The following is a 21,575-nucleotide window of genomic DNA, read 5'->3' as shown; positions in this document are numbered from 1 at the left end:
ATCCAAAATTGCATCGAAGTTACGCCTCTCCAAAGTTAAGCCTCTCCAAACTGGCATCAAAGTTGCACCTACCCAAAATTGCATCAAAGTTACACCTATCCAAAGTTGCAACAGTACATCTATCCAAAGTTGCATCAAAGTTGTCTAAGCAGTGACGGCATTGCATTCACTTTAGAGACACTGTGGGGGAAAACACCAACGAGAGCCCATTCATCTTTGGAGTGGCGCCATCAGGTCACTGCATGCACCTGCGCTGTAGGTGATGGGATTTATTCAGGGCCCTTTTAAACCAGAAGCAGTGGGATGCATTTTTTTTTAAGACATTAGCACTGCATAAAGTCCAACATCCATGTCAGCCTATGAGAACAGTTCACGCCGTTGCAATGCAAAATAAAGCAAGCTTCATTTTTCTCGCAGTGTAAACACATGTAATTGCTACTCAACGCAACCCTGGGGGGGGAAAAGAAAACACGTTTGGCTCCTTTGATAACCTGTCCTTCCCCGTGCCAAAAATGCAAAGCAAATACTTGTATATGCATGTCAAATGCATCTAAAATGCGCACAATGCAGAAAGGTTTAGGCTCAATTCAAACTTGTGCGACTTGTCGTGCAACTTTGAACATCAAAGTCACACGACAAGTCATTCCCATTCATATATGTGCGACTTAAAGTAGCAACAACTTCAAAGTAGTTCACGCACTACTTTGGTCCGACTTTCATACAACCTGAGGGCCATAGACTTCAATGCTAACCCTCAAAGGTTGCATAAAAGTCATACAATGCAACAGTTGTGAAACAGTTGTCTATTATAATTGGTCAAAGCCAAAGTCGTATCCAAGTTGCATCAAAGTTGCACCTACCCAAAATTGCATCAAAGTGCCACCTATCCAAAGTTGCATCAAAGTGCCACCTATCCAAAGTTGCATCAAAGTGCCACCTATCCAAAGTTGTATCAAAGTGCCACCTATCCAAAGTTGCATCAAAGTGCCACCTATCCAAAGTTGCATCAAAGTGCCACCTATCCAAAGTTGTATCAAAGTGCCACCTATCCAAAGTTGCATCAAAGTGCCACCTATCCAAAGTTGCACCTACCCAAAATTGCATCAAAGTGACACCTATCCAAAGTTGCATCAAAGTTGCACCTATCCAAAATTGCATCAAAGTGACACCTATCCAAAGTTGCATCAAAGTTGCACCTATCCAAAATTGCATCAAAGTTGCACCTATCCAAAGTGGCATCAAAGTTGTACCTATCCAAAGTTGTAACAAAGTTGCACCTATCCAAAGTGGCATCAAAGTTACACCTATCCAAAGTGGCATCAAAGTGGCATCAAAGTGACACCTATCCAAAGTTGCACCTATCCAAAGTGGCATCAAAGTTGCACCTATCCAAAGTGGCATCAAAGTTACACCTATCCAAAGTGGCATCAAAGTGACACCTATCCAAAGTTGCACCTATCCAAAGTGGCATCAAAGTTGCACCTACCCAAATTTGCATCAAACTTGCACTTATCCAAAGCTGCATCTATCCAAAGGGACACCTATCCAAAATTGCATCAAACTTGCACCTATCCAAAGTGACACCTATCCAAAATTGCATCAAAGTGACACCTATCCAAAATTGCATCAAAGTGACACCTATCCAAAGTTGCACCTATCCAAAATTGCATCAAACTTGCACTTATCCAAAGTGGCATCAAAGCTGCACCTATCCAAAGTGTCACCTATCCAAAATTGCATTAAAGTTGCATCTATCCAAAGTGGCACCAATCAAAAGCAGCATCAAAGTTGCACCTATCCAAAATTGCATTAAAGTTGCACCTATCCAAAGTGTCACCTATCCACATTGGCATCAAAGTTGCACCTATCCTAAAGTCAGCCCAACTTTGCAGTAGCACAAGTGTGAATGGGCCTCAGTCAGGCTCCATTTACACTTGCGCAATTTTGTAATGCAACTTTAACACAACTTTAGATGGCTACGACATGGATGCATGGGATAGGGATAGGGGTGAGCCGCGCTGTGTGTGTATACAGACCCACATAGCTCGGCTCGGGATCAAACCCATACTAGTGCCCTCATAACAAGCAGCTTGTTATGGGAGGGTACTTAGAAAAGAGGAGCAGCAAAGAGTGCTGGTGGGGGACCCCAGAAGAGGAGGTTCAGGGCAGCTCTGTGCAAAACTACTGCTCAGAGCAGGTAAGTAGAACATGTTTGTTATTTTTTTAAAAAATACCCTTTACAATCATTGTAATCTACCTAAAGGGAGCACAGGCCGCAATAAAAACCTGACAGGGGTGGTAATCCCTCCCTGCTTCATCCAAAACTAATACAAAAACATTTGCCTTCATTCTACTTTAACTACTTCCCCTATTGTCAAATGACGGCTGGGCGGGACATTTGCCGGTCTGGGTGGATGTAATAGGACGTCATCCCAGAACTCGCCTCTTGCACGTTCCCCCCTGCAGCGTGATCGGTCACTGGCTGTTTCCCCACTAGACACAGCCGATGACTGATCAGTGTATCGGCCCGCTGCTGTGACCATGTGATCACTGTGACCAATCACATGACAAATGTAAACAATAGATGGCTTTGATTCATGTCATTTATTGTGTACAATTGTGATTGGTCACAGTAATAACATGGTACAGACAGGGCCAATTACAGCCCATCTATACCATGTGATTAGCTGTGGCCAATCACAACAATACACACTGATTCAATCATTCAATAAAAATGGTTGCCTATACCAGTGAAATTCACTGGTATAAGAAATCATAATGTGTATGAAAAAAATAAAAGAAATAAAATCCTGATCACCTCCCCAGAGTAGTACAGTGCTATGGTAACACTGCATTGCTCTGCTCACAGTGTGCTTAAGACCCTATTCACACTGCCGTGACCAGAAAGTCGCCTCATAAGGGGCGACTTGTTAGCGCGACTTTGCGTGAATTCAGAGCGACTTGTATGATAGACGACTTTGTATTTGGCCAATCAGAATATGATGGTTCTGGGTCAAGCTCAATCACACAAAAAAAAGTTCTTAACCGGTTGCCGACCGCCGCACTACTATTTACTGCGGCGGTCAGCCTCGGCCAGGCAAAGTGATGTATATATACGTCACTAGCCTGGGAGCCAATAGCGTGCGAGCGCGCGCCGCCGGAGGCGCACTACCGCCTCGGCTCGTTCACGGACACCTCTGTGCATGTGACCGGCGAACCCGATGTCCGCCGGTCACTCGCGATCGTCCGCTCTGAAGGGAGAAAGGCAGGCGGCTAATGTAAACAAAGCCGCCTGTCATTCTCCCCTGTGTAAAAGCACAGATCTAACGGTCCTGCTATGTAGGACCGTTGATCTGTGCTGTTACACAAACAGCCACATCCAATCACAGTTAGAATCACGCCCCTAGAGACACACTTAACCCCTCCCTCTCCAATACAGTTAACCCCTTCCCTGCCAGTGTCATTTTTACAGTAACAGTGCATATGTATAGCACTGATTACTGCAGTAATGTCACTGGTACCCCCAAAAGTGTCAAAAATGTCAGTCAAGGGTCCGACCTGTCCGCCGCAATGTCGCAATCCCGAAAAAAAAAAAAACGCAGATCGCCGCCATTACTCGTAAAAAAAAAGAAGAACAAAAAAGAACAAAAATGACAGAAATCTTTCCCGTAGTTAGTAAACGCAATACCTTTTGCGCAAACCAATCAAAATACGCCTATTGTGATTTTTTTTTACCAAACATAGGTAGCAGAAAACAAATTGGCCAAAAATTTAAAAAATTTTGATTTTTACATTTTTTTTGGGGGGATTTCATATAAAAAAAATGTGAAAAATATTGTTTTTTTTGCAAAATTGACGCTCTTTTTTTGTTTATAGCGCATGGTCAAAAAAAAAAAAAATCGCAGAGGTGATCAAATATCACCAAAAGAAAGCTCTGTTTGTGGGAAAAAAAGGACGTCAAATTTGTTTAGGTACAGCGTCGCACGACCACGCAATTGTCCGTTAAAGTCACGCAGTGCCGAATCGCAAAATACCCCCTGGTCAGGAAGGGGGTAAAATCTTCCGGGGCTTAAGTGGTTAAAAATTGTAGTTTTTGATAGAGAGCCAATTATTGAAAAAAAAAAAAAAAAAAAAAAAAAAAAGAGATTTCTTTGGATTAAGGCTCCATGTACACGGGACGCTGGAAATGGCCGTTTAGGAGCAGTTGGGCGTTTTTTTCAGAAGCCCCTGAACCCATCTACATTTTATCTTAACTGTCCATGTACACCAGGTCGTTTACAGTCATTTGCAGGCAGTTGCGTTCAGGGACTTTTTTTAGAACGCAATTATTTGCGTTCGAACGTGTGTTTCCCAGCGTTTCAAACGCACAAACGCGTCCGAACGCGATGACCCACGTTTAGCGTTCGCGTTTTTCCATTTTAAAGGGGAATAATTTTTTTGACCTCTAGGAACGCTTCTAAACACAAACGCCCGCAAACGCCGCTAAACGCCCGCTAAACGTGGGTACAAACGCGACCGAACGGACGTTTCAAACGTCCTAAAAATTACAGCATTCAAAGGGACTTTTAACAACGTCCCGTATACATGGAGCCTTAGTGTCTGGGGGTATCTAAGTGTACATGTGAAGTTTCAGCTCTGTAGCATGTCCAGAACCAGAAAAAAAAAGCATTTTTCTTATAATTTTTAGTAGCGCAGTGATGGGGCTCCGCTCCACCTGGGCGTTTTTGTTGTAGGCATTTATCTGGCATTTTTTGGGCATTTTTGTTGCAGGCGTTTATCGGCCAGACACTAAATCCAAAAAAAGTCATGCCTGCCTCCAAAGACGCCCAAAAAATACCCGATAAATGCCTGCAACAAAAACGCCCAGGTGGAGCGGAGCCCCATCCCTGTGCTACTAAAAATTCTAAGAAAAATGATCTTTTTTTCTGGTTCTGGACCATTTTAATGGAAAGTCTGATAACAAGTCGCTTCAAATAAGATAAGGAGGCGACTCCCATTGAAGGCTATGGGACAAGTCGGATCACAGGTCGCCTCTCAAAGTAGTACAGGACCCTTTTCTGAAGTCGGAGCGACTTCAGTAGTGCCAATTAAGACGGCACTGATTCATTAACATTGCTTTTGTTATGTCAAGCGACTTGGGGCGACTTGAGGGCACACAAGTCGCCTCACAAGTCGCGGCAGTGTGAATGGACTTTATAAAAAAAAAAAAACAAAAAAAAACGTAAATAAAAGAAAAAAAAAAAAATGTAGCAGAATACAGTTTGGCTGAATTTTATGAAGAACAATTATTTATTTGCAAAATGTTATAACAGAAACAAAGAAAAACTTATTTTTTTTTTTTAACATCTTCATTTTTTTTTTGTTTATTAAGCAAAAAATAAAAAACCCAGTGGTGAAATACCACCAAAAGAAAGCTCTATTTACGTAAAAAAAAATGTCATATGGGTACAGTGTAGCATGACCGCGCAATTGTCATTCAAAGTGTGAGAGCGCTGAAAGCTGAACATTGGCCTGGGCAGGAAGGGGGTGAAAGTACCCAGTATGGAAATGGTTAAAGCGCAGTTCCGCCTCCCCCCTACAAAAATTAAAAGACAGCAGCTACACACTCCGCACACACACACTGTACACACACACACACCACACACACACTGTACACACACTCCTCACACACACACACACACCACACACACACTGTACACACACTCCTCACACACACACTGTACACACACACCGTACACACACTCCTCACACACACACTCCTCACACACACACTGTACACACACACCGTACACACACTCCTCACACACACACTCCTCACACACACACTCCTCACACACACACACCGTACACACACACCGTACACACACACCACACACTGTACACACACACCGTACACACACTCCTCACACACACACTGTACACACACACCGTACACACACTCCTCACACACACACTGTACACACACACCGTACACACACTCCTCACACACACACTGTACACACACACCATACACACACTCCTCACACACACACTGTACACACACTCCTCACACACACTCCGCACACACACACCGTACACACACTCCTCACACACACACTCCTCACACACACACCGTACACACACACCACACACACACTCCTCACACACACACTGTACACACACTCCTCACACACACACTGTACACACACACCATACACACACTCCTCACACACACACCGTACACACACTCCTCACACACACACTCCTCACACACACACCGTACACACACACCACACACTGTACACACACACCGTACACACACTCCTCACACACACACTGTACACACACACCATACACACACTCCTCACACACACACTGTACACACACTCCTCACACACACTCCGCACACACACACCGTACACACACTCCTCACACACACACTCCTCACACACACCACACACACACCACACACACACACTCCTCACACACACACCGTACACACACACCACACACTGTACACACACTCCTCACACACACACTGTACACACACACCGTACACACACTCCTCACACACACACTGTACACACACTCCTCACACACACACTGTACACACACTCCTCACACACACTCCGCACACACACCACGCGCACACTCCGCACGCGCACACTCCGCACGCGCACACTCCGCACGCGCACACTCCGCACGCGCACACTCCGCACGCGCACACTCCGCACGCGCACACTCCGCACGCGCACACTCCGCACGCGCACACTCCGCACGCGCACACTCCGCAGCTGCTGACTTTTAATATTAGGACACTTACCTGTCCTGGAGTCCAGTGATGTTGGCACCGCAGCCAATGTTTCCATCGGCTGTGGGGTGTTGCCGCCGCCATTGCCGATAAGTTAACCCGGCAGTGAAGCCTTGCGGCTTCACAGCTGGGTCCCTACTGCACATGAGCGAAGCGCGCTGCGCATTCCTACTGGCTCGGTGACGGAGGAGGGGGCCAAGCTTCCGAGGGACGGCACCGCGAGCGCGCATCGGGGAAAATCTGTGTCGGCCATGTCCCTTGGACACAGCCAATCACAGACCGTGGTAAATGGCCAATCACAGCGGCCATTTACCACGTGATCGGCCCATGCAATGAGAGATGATCTCATATGTAAACATATGAGATCATCTCTCATCGCCAGCGCTCCATCCTCACACCGAGACTGCAGTGTGAGGAAGGAGCAGAGCCGATCAGCCGTTCGGGGACACAGAAAAATTTAATCAGGGCACCGATCACCAGTGCCCTGATTACTACAGAGGTAAATAAAAAACAATGTGCCCACCATCAGTGCCCACACTGCCCCCCATCAGTGCCCCATCAGTGCCCACAATCAGTGCCCATAGTGCTGCCAGTCAGTGCCTGCTCATCTAGGCACTGATGAGAACTGACTGGCAGCACTATGGGCACTGAGTGTGGGCACTGATTGTGCCGCCCATCAGTGCCACCCGTCAGTGCCCATCAGTGCCACCCGTCAGTGCCCATCAGTGCCACCCGTCAGTGCCCATCAGTGCCACCCGTCAGTGCCCATCAGTGCCACCCGTCAGTGCCCATCAGTGCGGCATATTAGTACCTCATCAGTGCCACCTCATCAGTGCCCATAAGTGCCACCTCATCAGTGCCACCTCATCAGTGCCCATCAGTGCAGCCTATCAGTGCCCATCAGTGCAGCCTATCAGTGCCCATCAGTGCCGCCTCATCAGCGCACATCAGTGAAGGAGAAAAATGTATTTCCTTTCAAAATTTACTCACAGAAAATAAGAAAAACTTTTTTTTTTTTCAAAATTTTTTTGTCTTTTTTCTTTTTTTTTGTAACAAATAAAAAACCCAGAGATGATTAAATACCACCAAAAGAAAGCTCTATTTGTGTGAAAAAAATGATAAAAAAATTCATATGGATGCAGTGTAGCATGACCGCGCAATTGTCATTCAAAGCGTGAGAGCACTGAAAGCTAAAAACTGGCCTGGGCAGGAAGGGGGTGAAAGTGCCCAGTAGCCAAGTGGTTAACAAGTGATAGTTGTCACTGCTGTCAACTCCCACTGACTTTTTAAAGCAGAACTATAGTTAGGTCTTTTCTGCAATAAAACAATTTTTCCTATAGAGTCCGGGGCCGTTCCCCGCATCTCAGGAGCTGGGATAATGCGACTGCAGTGCACATGTGCAAGCATTAAACCACTGGCCGAAGCAATCAGATGCTGGAGCTAGAAGAAGAACAGTAGAAGACGGCGGCGTGGAAGGGTGAATGGCCGCTCGTTTGAGGAGGGCAAAGCCAAACTGCCAACTGCACTTTATTTCAAATGTTGTCACCACCATCCACTGGAGTTCTACTTTAAAGCCGGTCAGGGCAGGCAATACACGGCTGTGGTCTCTGCAATAAGAAGTCTGATCCCCTGCATTGTGGAGGCCCTCCTAGGCTCACTGAAGACAAAGAACAGCTCATATCTAGAGATCTATAAACAGATTGCAAACTACAGTACAAAAAAAAAAAAAAAAGGCCGGAGCACAAATAAAAAGCACCTCCGGGCACAAACTAACCGCAAAGAAAATGGAGTGCGGCCAATGGCTGTCTATGTGACAAGGTGTAATTAATCACACAGGACACATGCTATGCAAGAATTACTGCAAACTGCTTCCTCTGAAACTGATCTCCAAATTCTCAGGAAGAGTAACAGTATGGTGAGAGGAGAAACTCTCTGTGCAGCCAATCCATTCACTAGAGAGCGGTGACATCACTGAGAATACAGCCTATCCAATCACTAGAGACCGATGACATCACTGAGAATGCAGCCTATCCATTCACTAGAGACCGGTGACATCACTGAGAATGCAGCCTATCCATTCACTAGAGACTGATGACATCACTGAGAATGCAGCCTATCCATTCACTAGAGACTGGTGACATCACTGAGAATGTAGCCTATCCAATCACTAGAGACCGATGACATCACTGAGAATGCAGCCTATCCATTCACTAGAGACCGGTGACATCACTGAGAATGCCGTCTATATATTCACTAGAGACCGATGACATCACTGAGAATGCAGCCTATCCATTCACTAGAGACCGGTGACATCACTGAGAATGCAGCCTATCCATTCACTAGAGACCGGTGACATCACTGAGAATGCAGCCTATCCATTCATGAATGAAGGAGACCTTGGTGTCCACTTACCTGGATAACCCGGCTACCCCAAGCTATATGGCAGATATAGGCTGGGGTGTATTATATGGGGGGATACTTATACAGGCAGGGAGTGTATGGGGGGGGGGGGGGAGTCATAGTCATCTGTACAGGTGGGAAAGAAGTGTATATATTATATGGGGGGGGGGGGGGGAATAACTCACACATGTACAGGTGGGGGAGGGGGTGTATATATTATGGGGGGGTGTCATACTCACACATGTACAGGTGGGGGAGGGGGTTGTATATATTATAGGGGGGGGGGGTGTCATACTCACACATGTACAGTGGGGGAGGGGGGTTGTATATATTATAGGGGGGTGTCATACTCACACATGTACAGGTGGGGGAGGGGGTTGTATATATTATAGGGGGTGTCATACTCACACATGTACAGGTGGGGGAGGGGGGGTTGTATATATTATTGGGGGGGTGTCATACTCACACATGTACAGGTGGGGGAGGGGGTTGTATATATTATAGGGGGTGTCATACTCACACATGTACAGGTGGGGGAGGGGGGTTGTATATATTATAGGGGGTGTCATACTCACACATGTACAGGTGGGGGAGGGGGTTGTATATATTATAGGGGGGTGTCATACTCACACATGTACAGGTGGGGGAGGGGGTTGTATATATTATAGGGGGGTGTCATACTCACACATGTACAGTGGGGGAGGGGGTTGTATATATTATGGGGGGTGTCATACTCACACATGTACAGGTGGGGGAGGGGGTTGTATATATTATAGGGGGGGGGGGGTGTCATACTCACACATGTACAGGTGGGGGAGGGGGGTTGTATATATTATGGGGGGGGGTGTCATACTCACACATGTACAGTGGGGGAGGGGGGTTGTATATATTATAGGGGGTGTCATACTCACACATGTACAGTGGGGGAGGGGGGTTGTATATATTATAGGGGGGGGTGTCATACTCACACATGTACAGGTGGGGGAGGGGGGTTGTATATATTATAGGGGGGGGGGGTGTCATACTCACACATGTACAGGTGGGGGAGGGGGGTTGTATATATTATGGGGGGGGGGTGTCATACTCACACATGTACAGGTGGGGGAGGGGGGTTGTATATATTATAGGGGGTGTCATACTCACACATGTACAGTGGGGGAGGGGGTTGTATATATTATAGGGGGGGGTGTCATACTCACACATGTACAGTGGGGGAGGGGGTTGTATATATTATAGGGGGGTGTCATACTCACACATGTACAGTGGGGGAGGGGGGTTGTATATATTATAGGGGGGGGGGTGTCATACTCACACATGTACAGGTGGGGGAGGGGGGTTGTATATATTATGGGGGGGGGGTGTCATACTCACACATGTACAGTGGGGGAGGGGGGTTGTATATATTATAGGGGGTGTCATACTCACACATGTACAGTGGGGGAGGGGGGTTGTATATATTATAGGGGGTGTCATACTCACACATGTACAGGTGGGGGAGGGGGTTCTATATATTATAGGGGGAGTGTCATACTCACACATGTACAGGTGGGGGAGGGGGTTCTATATATTATGGGGGGGGCATACTCACACATGTACAGGTGGGGGAGGGGGGTTGTATATATTATGGGGGGGGGGTGTCATACTCACACATGTACAGTGGGGGAGGGGGGTTGTATATATTATAGGGGGTGTCATACTCACACATGTACAGTGGGGGAGGGGGGTTGTATATATTATAGGGGGTGTCATACTCACACATGTACAGTGGGGGAGGGGGGTTGTATATATTATAGGGGGGTGTCATACTCACACATGTACAGGTGGGGGAGGGGGTTCTATATATTATGGGGGGGGCATACTCACACATGTACAGGTGGGGGAGGGGGGTTGTATATATTATAGGGGGGTGTCATACTCACACATGTACAGGTGGGGGAGGGGGTTGTATATATTATAGGGGGGTGTCATACTCACACATGTACAGGTGGGGGAGGGGGTTGTATATATTATAGGGGGGTGTCATACTCACACATGTACAGGTGGGGGAGGGGGTTGTATATATTATAGGGGGGTGTCATACTCACACATGTACAGGTGGGGGAGGGGGGTCATACTCACACATGTACAGGTGGGGGAGGGGGGTTGTATATATTATAGGGGGTGTCATACTCACACATGTACAGGTGGGGGAGGGGGGTTGTATATATTATAGGGGGGTGTCATACTCACACATGTACAGGTGGGGGAGGGGGTGGCTCAGACATCAGTTGTGGCACTTCTCTTCCCCCCAGTAGGGATCTCCGGACTGGCTCATGTTGTGTAGGTGGAGGAGGGGGGGTACCGGTACAGCAGCCTATCTCTCCCCCTCTCTCTCTCTTCTTCCCTCTTTCTGCAGCTGCCCAGGAGAGACGTGGCAGAGCGAGCTCCTCCGTCATCAGCCAGCGACCCCCGGCGCGCATGCTCAGTGTTGCAAACGGGGGACTCCCCTCCGCCATCTTACTGGTGGCACGTCTCGGGGGAAAAGCAGTGCCCGGTGCTGCTTACCTGCTGATACAATAACCGGCATTGAAAGAGAACCAGAGCCTAAGGGGTTCTGTCATTCCATATTTTATGGGGGGTTGTAGGGTGTTTAGACATCGATACATGCAACCTATAAACTGAGAGGCGCCATCTTGGTTGTGGCACACCTGTACTGCACACCACATCTGTATAAGTTCTTATTTATTGATACAGCGCTTTGTTATTGCAAAATATAAAATCAGTCAATAAATGAACAAATATAAAATTATTTTTCCCCACAGTATTTCAAATCACAGCTGCATGTGTCCAAACTGGAGCCAAACCCCCAAAGTGCAATGAATAGACCTTCCTTTACCACTTGCTGACGCTGGCTTTTTCTGACATTTGTTGTTTACAAGTAAAAATCTGTATTTTTTTGCTAGAAAATCACTTAGAACCCCCACACGTTATATATATATCTATATATATACATATATAGATATATATACATATATCCTCCCTTCTAGATTGTAAGCTCTAACGAGCAGGGCCCTCTAGTTCCTCCTGTTTTGAACTGTATTGTAACTGTATTGTCTTCCCTCAAATTGTAAAAAAAAAAAAAAAAACTGTTGGCGCTATATAATAATAATCTATATATATATATATATATATATATATATATATATATATATATATATATATATCTATATATATATACATATATATATATATATTTTTTTTTTTTTAGACCAGACCCTAGAGAACAAAATTGCAATATTTTATGTCACACTGTGTTTGCTCAGCGGTCTTTCAAATGCAATTTAAAAAACAAAAATACACTTTCATAAATTGTAAAAAAAAAACAAAAACAGTGAAGTTAGCCCAATTTTTTTGTATGATATGAAACATGATGTTATGCCGAGTAATTAGATACCCAACATGTCATGCCTTAAAATTGCGCATGCTCTTTGAATGGCGACAAACATTGGTAATTAAAAATCTCCATAGGTGACGCATGAAAAATATTTTACAGGTTACCAGTTTAGAGTTACAGAGGGGGTCCTGCACTAGAATTATAGCTCTCGCTCTAGCGATTGTGGCGATACCTCAATTCTGGCGATACCTCAAAACACTGCTTAATATGCGGGTGTGACTTACGTATGCCTTACGAGCTCGGAGCGATGGGGCACTTTAATATATTTTTTTCGATAATTTTTATTCCTATTACAAGGAATTTAAACATCCCTTGTAATAGAAATAAGTATGACAGGTACCACTTTACTGAGAGATCTGGGGTCAAAAAGACCCCAAATCTCTCATTTATCAGTAAAAGCAAAAAAAAAAAAAAAAAGTCATTTTGACTTTAAGAGAAAAAAAAACTCCTCTTAAAGAGGTTGTAAACCAGTACAACTTTTTTTTTTTTTTGGCAACCTGTAAGAGAAACACATAATGAATGAGCTAGTATGCATCGCATACTAGCTCATTATGCAATACTTACCTTAGAACGAGCCCCCGCCGTGCAGCCTGCTTACCTGTATGACGGGCGACATGTCCAGTCGCCCGTCTCCTGGGATCGCGGCATCCGGCCATCTGATTGGCCAGAGCCGCGGTGACGTCACTCCTGCACACACGCGCAGGAGCCGACAGTCATGGCACGGGGCTCTGAAGAAACGGCACCAGCGGCCGTTCCTTCAAAGCGCATGCGCCAGTGACGTCACTGGCTGCATGTAAGGTAAATATCTCCTAAACGGTACATGTTTAGGAGATATTTACAGTACCTATAGGTAAGCCTTATCATAGGCTTACCTATAGGTAAAAGTGTCAGAGGAGGGTTTGCCCGAGGACCCGTGTTCTGTCAGAATAGCGAACCTGTCAGATTAGGTAATGGAAGCGACGTTCCGTCAGCTGTGCATGCGTTCCACAGCTACCAGGTTTGCTAATCTGACAAAACATCTGCAGTCAGAAGGCGGCAGCGAACATTTTACTACATCCAGCTACGGCTTGAATTTCAGAGTAATTTTAGCAATAAAGTGAACATACATAAAAAAATATAGTATATTGACATCTGTGATGCTGTTTGAATGTTTCATTTTGAAAGCCTAAGGCTCCGTTCACACTAGGTCGCTCCGACTTAGGGGGTGACCTGTGAAGTCGCGTGCAGCGCGACTTGCACGGACTTCACATAATGGAAGTCAATGCAAGTCGCCTCCAGGTCGCCCCGAAGTAGTACAGGACCCTTTTTCTAAGTCGGAGCGACTTGTGTCGCTCCTATTAGAACCGGTCCTGTACTACAATATGGGAGCGACGGTGCACGACTTGTCAGGCTGACCAAGTCGCCTGACAAGTCGTACCAGTGTGAATGGATACTAAAAGGTTTAGCGCTGAGCAGTGCGGGGTGTACCAACATGGCCTCCACCACCTTTCTACTGCTGGAGTCCAGCTTCTTTCAAAATGTAACATCAAAACAGCATCACAGGCTGAGCGTGTCCGGAAGCCGACCTGCATGGACGCCTAGGAGAACCGCTCTCCCCAAGCCCGCAGCTACATTCTACTTTAGGTGACTTTCCTCCGCTACTATATGGGCAGATCCAGAGTTACTCACCCCACTAAAGCCAGGGGACCCTCCCAACCTCCTCCCAGTTCCTCCGACACCCTCCGCGGCTTCTTAATTTTGGCCAACATGACGCCGGGAGGAGCAGACAAGATGGCGCTGGATGCCTCTCCATCCTGCCCCCACGCCTCACTGCAGCTCTCTCCCTCACCCTTAGTGAACGATCGGGCTTCTTCGGACTCCCTAATATCGCTCCAGAATAGCGGACGCACACCAACAACACTGGTGAGTGCTTCCTCATGGCGGCCTCTCTCACTGCTGCACCGCATGCAGCACTGGCCTCACCCACACCGGCGCCCAGGGCCTACACTCTGTAACGCTCCTGCGTTTTTATTATAGGCTGGATTTGCAGCTGCAAAATCTCCACTCAGTAGTCATGTAGAGATGTGTTGAATACCAGATCCAACTCTCCAGGACTCATCACCGTGGGCCTGTCAGCTTCAACATACAGATATATACACACTCAATGAGATGTTCCTGGAGTGATAGTATGTATATGATAGTATGAAGGTGATGTGCTGAAGGGACAGGTGTGAACAGTGACAAGGATGGTAATCACTTGATAGGTTTTGTATAGGAGAGTTCAAGATGGTATTTAGGAATGCAGATAGGTTAGTATCGAGTATGCTAACAGGTGGTGAGGACAGCAGATGACAAATACAGGATAGACTAACCCAGTGCAAGGATAGATAGTAGTAGACAGGAGAGCTAGCAATCTATGCAGCAGTGCAGATGATAGATGGTAGTAGGCTGAAGAGCTAGCAATCTATGTAACAGTGCAGATGATAGGATAGTATGGATAGGTAGTAACAGTCCTTAATGTGCATAGGTAGATAGTGCAATAAGGTTATGGAGGGTTCCCCTGCGGGGTACTTATCCCTTGTAATGTTAGTAGTTTAGAGAGGTCCAGTAGATAAGGAATGATCCGGTAGCGAGATACAGGGATCAGTAGCGAGGTTCCGGTCTGCTCCAGGTAAAGGGAATAGCTGGAGGTTCCGATCGAGAGACAGGCTTGAAAGCATGTGGATAACAAGGCACGTTGAACGAACAATGTGAGTGAGACCGCCGGTGGTTGAAATAGCCGCTCTGCGGCGCTCAGCAGTGACATCATCGTTCTTAAAGGTATATGCGTACCACCTGAAGAGAAAGGTGGGACGCATTACAGAGAAAGTGGTGATTAAGGGTACCGGAGGTACCAGAATCTTACAGTACCCCCCCCCCCTTAAGGCCGGCTCCGGAAGGCCTATAGGACAGGTTTCTCTGGGTGTTTCAAGTGAAAGTTCCGTATAAGTCTAGGCGCATGAATATCAGAGGTATCTAGCCAGGTGTCGTCTTGGGGTCCATAGTTCTTCCATCTTATGAGATACTGGAGTCTTCCTCTATGGATGCGAGAATCCAAAATTTCCTTGATCTCATACTCTTCTCCGCCTTCAACTTGTATTGGAGGTGGAGGCAAGATGGTAGGCCTTATTCCTTGGTTAGGAACATGGGGCTTCAGTAGCGACACATGGAAGATGGGATGGATCTTGAGATCTGCTGGTAGGGTGAGCTGTACTGCAGCTTTTCCGATAAGTTTTTTAATTGGGAAGGGTCCCAAAAATAAAGGTCCAAGCTTCTTGCTAGGGATTTTTAATCTTAAGTTCTTTGTCGATAGCCAAACAAGGTCCCCAATAGCATACTGAGGAGAAGGTCTTCTACGAAGGTCGTAGTACTTTTTTTGTTGACTGTGAGCGTGTGATATGGTGGTATTGAGTAAACCCAAATAGTCTTTTATTTGGGTAAGGTAATCCGAGGCTACTGGGTTTATTTTAGGTTCAGGAGGCTGAACAGCAGTAAGCCGTGAGAGCTGGGTTACCTGCTGTGTCAGAGTCTGATTCTTTTCTTGTACGTCAGTCAGAGCAAGTATTAACGCTTTTACTTGTTGTGTTAATTGTGTCACTTGAGTGGGTAATTCTGCTGAATCCATTTTTAAGGTTCGTTCAATCTGTAACGCTCCTGCGTTTTTATTATAGGCTGGATTTGCAGCTGCAAAATGTCCACTCAGTAGTCATGTAGAGATGTGTTGAATACCAGATCCAACTCTCCAGGACTCATCACCGTGGGCCTGTCAGCTTCAACATACAGATATATACACACTCAATGAGATGTTCCTGGAGTGATAGTATGTATATGATAGTATGAAGGTGATGTGCTGAAGGGACAGGTGTGAACAGTGACAAGGATGGTAATCACTTGATAGGTTTTGTATAGGAGAGTTCAAGATGGTATTTAGGAATGCAGATAGGTTAGTATCGAGTATGCTAACAGGTGGTGAGGACAGCAGATGACAAATACAGGATAGACTAACCCAGTGCAAGGATAGATAGTAGTAGACAGGAGAGCTAGCAATCTATGCAGCAGTGCAGATGATAGATGGTAGTAGGCTGAAGAGCTAGCAATCTATGTAACAGTGCAGATGATAGGATAGTATGGATAGGTAGTAACAGTCCTTAATGTGCATAGGTAGATAGTGCAATAAGGTTATGGAGGGTTCCCCTGCGGGGTACTTATCCCTTGTAATGTTAGTAGTTTAGAGAGGTCCAGTAGATAAGGAATGATCCGGTAGCGAGATACAGGGATCAGTAGCGAGGTTCCGGTCTGCTCCAGGTAAAGGGAATAGCTGGAGGTTCCGATCGAGAGACAGGCTTGAAAGCATGTGGATAACAAGGCACGTTGAACGAACAATGTGAGTGAGACCGCCGGTGGTTGAAATAGCCGCTCTGCGGCGCTCAGCAGTGACATCATCGTTCTTAAAGGTATATGCGTACCACCTGAAGAGAAAGGTGGGACGCATTACAGAGAAAGTGGTGATTAAGGGTACCGGAGGTACCAGAATCTTACAGTACCCCCCCCCCCCTTAAGGCCGGCTCCGGAAGGCCTATAGGACAGGTTTCTCTGGGTGTTTCAAGTGAAAGTTCCGTATAAGTCTAGGCGCATGAATATCAGAGGTATCTAGCCAGGTGTCGTCTTGGGGTCCATAGTTCTTCCATCTTATGAGATACTGGAGTCTTCCTCTATGGATGCGAGAATCCAAAATTTCCTTGATCTCATACTCTTCTCCGCCTTCAACTTGTATTGGAGGTGGAGGCAAGATGGTAGGCCTTATTCCTTGGTTAGGAACATGGGGCTTCAGTAGCGACACATGGAAGATGGGATGGATCTTGAGATCTGCTGGTAGGGTGAGCTGTACTGCAGCTTTTCCGATAAGTTTTTTAATTGGGAAGGGTCCCAAAAATAAAGGTCCAAGCTTCTTGCTAGGGATTTTTAATCTTAAGTTCTTTGTCGATAGCCAAACAAGGTCCCCAATAGCATACTGAGGAGAAGGTCTTCTACGAAGGTCGTAGTACTTTTTTTGTTGACTGTGAGCGTGTGATATGGTGGTATTGAGTAAACCCAAATAGTCTTTTATTTGGGTAAGGTAATCCGAGGCTACTGGGTTTATTTTAGGTTCAGGAGGCTGAACAGCAGTAAGCCGTGAGAGCTGGGTTACCTGCTGTGTCAGAGTCTGATTCTTTTCTTGTACGTCAGTCAGAGCAAGTATTAACGCTTTTACTTGTTGTGTTAATTGTGTCACTTGAGTGGGTAATTCTGCTGAATCCATTTTTAAGGTTCGTTCAATCTGTAACGCTCCTGCGTTTTTATTATAGGCTGGATTTGCAGCTGCAAAATGTCCACTCAGTAGTCATGTAGAGATGTGTTGAATACCAGATCCAACTCTCCAGGACTCATCACCGTGGGCCTGTCAGCTTCAACATACAGATATATACACACTCAATGAGATGTTCCTGGAGTGATAGTATGTATATGATAGTATGAAGGTGATGTGCTGAAGGGACAGGTGTGAACAGTGACAAGGATGGTAATCACTTGATAGGTTTTGTATAGGAGAGTTCAAGATGGTATTTAGGAATGCAGATAGGTTAGTATCGAGTATGCTAACAGGTGGTGAGGACAGCAGATGACAAATACAGGATAGACTAACCCAGTGCAAGGATAGATAGTAGTAGACAGGAGAGCTAGCAATCTATGCAGCAGTGCAGATGATAGATGGTAGTAGGCTGAAGAGCTAGCAATCTATGTAACAGTGCAGATGATAGGATAGTATGGATAGGTGGTAACAGTCCTTAATGTGCATAGGTAGATAGTGCAATAAGGTTACCCCTGCGGGGTACTTATCACTAATGTTAGTAGTTTAGAGAGGTCCAGTAGATAAGGAATGATCCGGTAGCGAGATACAGGGATCAGTAGCGAGGTTCCGGTCTGCTCCAGGTAAAGGGAATAGCTGGAGGTTCCGATCGAGAGACAGGCTTGAAAGCATGTGGATAACAAGGCAGGTTGAACGAACAATGTGAGTGAGACCGCCAGCGGTTGAAATAGCCGCTCTGCGGCGCTCAGCAGTGACATCATCGTTCTTAAAGGTATATGCGTACCACCTGAAGAGAAAGGTGGGACGCATTACAGAGAAAGTGGTGATTAAGGGTACCGGAGGTACCAGAATCTTACACACTCATGCACACTATGCTCCAACGCCTTCCCGTGTCTGCTGAGGAATGCACACGAACCCTGCTTGCAGTCGTGCATTGGAGGGGAAAGCCCTGGGTCCCCCACTTCCTCGGACTACTCCATTGACTTACATAGAATGTGTCGGCAGATAAGAACCATTTGGCCCGTCTAGTCTGCCCAATATATCTGAATCCTATGAATAGTCCCTGGCCCTATCTTATATGAAGGATAGCCTTATGCCTATCCCATGCATGCTTAAACTCCTTCACTGTATTTGCAGCTACCACTTCTGCAGGAAGGTTATTCCATGCATCCACTACTCTCTCAGTAAAGTAATACTTCCTCATATTACTTTTAAACCTTTGCCCCTCTAATTTAAAACTGTGTCCTCTTGTGGTAGTTTTTCTTCTTTTAAATATGCTCTCCTCCTTTACCGATTTGATTCCCTTTATGTATTGAAAAGTTTCTATCATATCCCCTCTGTCTCTTCTTTCTTCCAAGCTATACATGTTAAGGTCCTTTAACCTTTCCTGGTAAGTTTTTTCCTGCAATCCATGTACTAGTTTAGTAGCTCTTCTCTGAACTCTCTCTAGAGTATCTATATCCTTCTGGAGATATGGCCTCCAGTACTGCGCACAATACTCCAAGTGAGGTCTCACCAGTGTTCTGTACAGCGGCATAAGCACTTCTCTCTTTCTACTGCTTATACCTCTCCCTATACATCCAAGCATTCTGCTGGCATTTCGTGCTGCTCTATTACATTGTCTTCCCACCTTTAAGTCTTCTGAAATAATTACTCCTAAATCCCTTTCCTCAGATACTGAGGTCAGGACTGTGTCAAATATTCTATATTCTGCCCTTGGGTTTTTACGCCCCAGGTGCATTATCTTGCACTTATCCACATTAAATTTCAGTTGCCAGAGTTCTGACCATTCTTCTAGTTTTCCTAAATCCTTTTCCATTTGGCGTTTCCCTCCAGGAACATCAACCCTGTTACATATCTTTGTGTCATCAGCAAAAAGACAAACCTTACCATCAAGGCCTTTTGCAATATCACTTATGAAGATATTAAACAAAATTGGTCCCAGTACAGATCCCTGAGGTACCCCACTGGTAACATGACCTTGTTCTGAATGTTCTCCATTGACTACAACCCTCTGTTGTCTGTCACTCAGCCACTGCCTAATCCACTCAACAATATGGGAGTCCATGCTCAATGACTGCAGTTTATTGATAAGTCTTCTATGTGGGACAGTGTCAAAAGCCTTACTAAAATCTAGATATGCAATGTCTACTGCACCTCCACCGTCTATTATTTTAGTCACCCAGTCAAAAAAATCTATAAGATTTGTTTGACATGATCTCCCTGAAGTAAACCCATGTTGTTTTTCATCTTGCAATCCATGGGATTTAAGATGTTCCACAATCCTATCCTTTAATAGGGTTTCCATTAATTTGCCTACTTTTGATGTCAGACTCACTGGTCTATAGTTGCTCGATTCCTCTCTACTACCTTTCTTGTGAATGGGCACGACATTTGCCAATTTCCAATCTTCCGGGACAACTCCTGTTACTAATGATTGGTTAAATAAATCTGTTAATGGTTTTGCCAGCTCACCACTAAGCTCTTTTAATAATTTTGGGTGTATCTCATCAGGACCCTGTGACTTATTTGTCTTCACTTTAGACAGCAATCTTAGAACGTCTTCCTCTGTAAAGACACATGCATCAAACGATTCATTAGTCATCCTTTCAAGTGGAGGTCCTTCTCCTTTTTCTTCTGTAAAAACTGAACAGAAGTATTCATTAAGGCAGTCGGCTAGCCCTTTATTCTCTTCTACATACCTTCTGTCCTTTGTTTTTAATTTAGTTATTCCTTGTTTTAATTTCCTTTTTTCATTTATATATCTGAAGAATGTCTTATCCCCCTTTTTCATAGACTGAGCTAGTTTTTCTTCTGCCTGCGCTTTAGAAGTTCTTATAACTTGCTTGGCCTCTTTCTGCCTAATCTTGTAGATTTCCTTATCTTCATTGCTCTGGGTTTTTTTATAATTACAAAATGCTAGCTTTTTATTTTTAATGATTTGGGCCACTTCTGCTGAGTACCACAGTGGTCTCTTCCTTTTTTTGCTTTTACTGACAAGTATAATGCAATTTTCTGTTGCCTTCAATAATGCACCTTTTAAGTAGTCCCATTTCTCCTGGACTCCATGTAATCTGTACCAGTCTGATAAGGACTCATTTATGACTAATTTCATTTTTGAAAAGACTTGCTTTCTCATCGTGGACCAACCCCCGGTCCATCCAGTGCAGATGGCAAGGTATTTGGAGAATCACACATCCCCTCATACCTCCATTTCAGCACCCACCTCTCCCAAGTCTCAGAGACCTCCTCAGTCCCAGAATCCCAGCTCCTCCAGGGGTGCTATAGGGCCCCCCATGACTCATATCCCTGCTAAATGCTCTTCTGCACTATTCCATTGAGGGGGGGCTCAGCCCACCTGCTTCCTTCCCCCCCCCCACATACTCCAGGGTGGTATGAACCATGGGATCCTCACATGTTGCCTGCACCCCAAGTTAAGCATGCCATCTCAGTGGTGCCTCAACTGTTGCCTTCTTCCCCCCACCTGCCTTTACAGACGCTGGCGTCTGCTCCTCTTCCCAAAATCTCTCCTTCCTCGCGTTCCTATCTCCAAGTTATTCCCACTAAAGAGGACTTTAAACAGTTAATGG

The 21,575-nt window shown here is 45.6% G+C and overlaps 1 protein-coding gene across 5 annotated transcripts in view; it reads right to left on the bottom strand.

Moving 5' to 3' along the window:
* Nucleotides 1-11,614, bottom strand: part of TMEM39A (transmembrane protein 39A) — a 98,145-nt gene extending 86,531 nt beyond the window's left edge. For 4 of the 5 annotated variants that reach the window (XM_082248357.1, XM_082248360.1, XM_082248359.1 and 1 more), the window contains exon 1: nucleotides 11,420-11,614. The gene's annotated coding sequence lies outside the window, so the exon portion shown is untranslated. Of the gene's footprint in view, nucleotides 1-9,375; nucleotides 9,393-11,419 lie in introns of those variants that run through there. The other variant, XM_082248358.1, reaches the window with a different exon arrangement.
* Nucleotides 11,615-21,575: the final 9,961 nt, after the last annotated feature.

Source organism: Pelophylax lessonae, assembly GCF_965119305.1.
Source record: "Pelophylax lessonae genome assembly, chromosome: 2".
NCBI classification, from domain to species: domain Eukaryota; kingdom Metazoa; phylum Chordata; class Amphibia; order Anura; family Ranidae; genus Pelophylax; species Pelophylax lessonae.
Note: the sequence above shows the minus strand (reverse complement) of the source record. Positions and strands in the feature narration are given on the sequence as shown.